The following is a 2598-nucleotide window of genomic DNA, read 5'->3' as shown; positions in this document are numbered from 1 at the left end:
AACCTCCAAAATCATTAAAGATTCTACAATAAATCTTGGGATTCCAAAATTTTGGTAGAACATACATTTTGGATTACACAGAAAGAGTAAAACCTTTAAACGACTTAATAAAACCTGATTTTTCAGTACGACGTTGGACACAGGAACACACAGATCCACGTTGTTCCTTACAAGCTGACATGATCGCTTTCAAACACTTGCAGACACGCGTAAACGCACACAACCTGGTGATCCGTATAATTGCGGGTCAATCAGGGTACACCTATCTAACACACAATGAAGGTGAAACAGTATCAACTGCATGCAAGTCACATTTGTACACAAATGCTGAGATGCGCTTTGCATCTACAGAAAAGATTCTAACAGCGGTACAGACTGCTGTATTTAGAGAAAGTGCTTAATTCAATCACGACAATTCTACAATAACCAATTTCAAACACGGGTGTAAATTTTTCAAATAATGGACTCATTTAATGTGGATACACAAAGAAAGTAGGGTACAAAAATACACTAACAGGACACAATGACCGAGATTGATGAAAACTGTACAGGAATTAAAACCTTCAAGTCAATAGTGCAAACATCTATTCCAAAATGATGAAAAACGGAAAATGAATCTGACACAAACAGAAAACAATTTCTTATGCAATAAATCTCGGAGGGAGATAGATGAGCTTGTCGACGTTTCGGTCTTGGTGGCATATAAGTCCGTTAGACCATCTTCAGGACAATGAAAGAAGAGTAATAATTGACCCCTGCATAGACATAATGTATTGTTACTGGTCTAACATTAAATGTGAGGAATAAAGAGAGAAAACACACACCCGTGTAAAGGAAAATAGATAACCCATAGTTGGCCCCTTCGAGCATAGGAATGGTGCAAACCAGTGCACATAACAGAACTGAGACCACAGCCATGAATCAGAAAAAAATATAGTGAGAGACGTGTGAGAAGAAATGCCACACTGCCAACAAGAATTGGGCAAGTGAAATGGCTAAAAGAACCAATGTAACTTACGCAGGAATAGCAATTGATTTTCCGGCTTGGTACGTGTCCACGCTAGAGACAAAGCAAAAATACCCATTTTGGGGTTTGCACATCATAAATGGTAAAAAGCAGTCACATGAGAATTCGAAATCTCTTAGACAAACAACAGTCATAGAATCTTGGAACATGTCACGAAATTAAAAAGCTCTATGCCTCAACTAACAAGAGACATAACAATATCAGCCTTATGGGCCCAGGCTTCTGTATGATACACTGGCGTCTAGGTCCAGTGGAACACGCTAAAAAACAAGTGGAGCCAAAAGGAATCGCGCAGCTCTCACTGGGAAAAGGACTATATCGTAGTGCTTGGAGGGACTCCAACCTTGTGGTGTCTATACCACCAAAGGTTAAGACGTCGTTATCCCACATTGATTCATGGTTACTGTGGGTGACTTGCACAGGCGTAAAGACTGTATAATGTTTAATGAAAAACTTTGTCTATCTTTCGTGCCTTTGCCAGTCTAGATATTACCCAGGCAACCATATGTGAAAGTAGGCAATACTATGCATTCAATTGAAAAGAGTAAAAATAATTATATATGGCTTAGGTTGTCACATTCCTCAAACAGCCATAAATCTAAAGAGTAACATGGTATAACAAAAACTCACAGCCACAGTATTGACGCTAAACGTGAATCAAAATTCCATAGATAAAAAATGAAACGCTTACCGAGTGGAACAAATCTAAACATGCAGTCCGAACGGATCTGCTACTAGTGGCATTCGCTCCAGTCTAAAATAAAGGGAAACAAAGATAAAGCCTAAATTGGACCAACAGGACTCTGGAGCAACTGGCAAGAGCTAGCACAACTAAAACTAAAACTTTCCAAATGGCACGTGCCGGGCAAAGCTCCTCTGGGATACCGCTGTGTCTACAGAAAGCATGCACGGAGCAAAATGCAACTTCTGTTCTTTTTAAAAACGTCATTAACGTGGGTGAAAGAGAAGATGGACTTAAAATTAAAGCCACAATTGCTGGAAAAGCAGCGGCCATCTTTAAATGTATATAGGAGCTGTGAGAGACATAGCAAATCCACAGGCTGCCCTAAACTCACTGAGATGTTGTTTTTGAACTCCATCATGTGTTAAAGAGTGTCAAGAACGAAAAAGGTGAAGTTAGTATAAATTAATATGGAGTTTCAAGAAAGAAAAACAGAATGACAAAATCACTGAGTGGAACAATTAGGTGAAATTAGAAGAAGAGACTTAACACCATGTGGCTTTGTTTAACAACAACAACAACAACAACAGCATTTCAATACATTTCTAAAATACAGCAATTCCATACATTTCTGAATTAACATGCCCTCACAGTAAATGTGTGTCAACATGATCAAAAGAGGTGTTATACAGGCATTAAGAAACCGAGTAGTTGGACCGTGGGAGCAAGATTGAAACCATCCTGACAGTCATTTATGCTATAGCATATGTCACCGAATTGGTAAAGGTCATGTTATAGTAACAGGATACATCCAAGTGTGCATGAGGTTGTATAACTTGATCACAGAGAGAGATAGAAGGACTCCATGCAAAAATGCTGGTTTATAACA

General features: G+C 38.8%; 1 long non-coding RNA gene across 1 annotated transcript; it reads right to left on the bottom strand.

Annotated features, from left to right (window-relative positions):
- Positions 1 to 654: 654 nt before the first annotated feature.
- LOC146867205 (uncharacterized) lies at positions 655 to 1918 on the bottom strand. The gene is made up of 3 exons (XR_014961097.1): positions 1719 to 1918; positions 1019 to 1060; positions 655 to 755 (listed from the first exon to the last, which is right to left on the bottom strand). It is a non-coding gene; the product is annotated as an uncharacterized LOC146867205 (long non-coding RNA).
- Positions 1919 to 2598: the final 680 nt, after the last annotated feature.

Source organism: Triturus cristatus, chromosome 1_2 (assembly GCF_964204655.1).
Source record: "Triturus cristatus chromosome 1_2, aTriCri1.1, whole genome shotgun sequence".
Lineage (NCBI taxonomy): Eukaryota > Metazoa > Chordata > Amphibia > Caudata > Salamandridae > Triturus > Triturus cristatus.
Note: the sequence above shows the minus strand (reverse complement) of the source record. Positions and strands in the feature narration are given on the sequence as shown.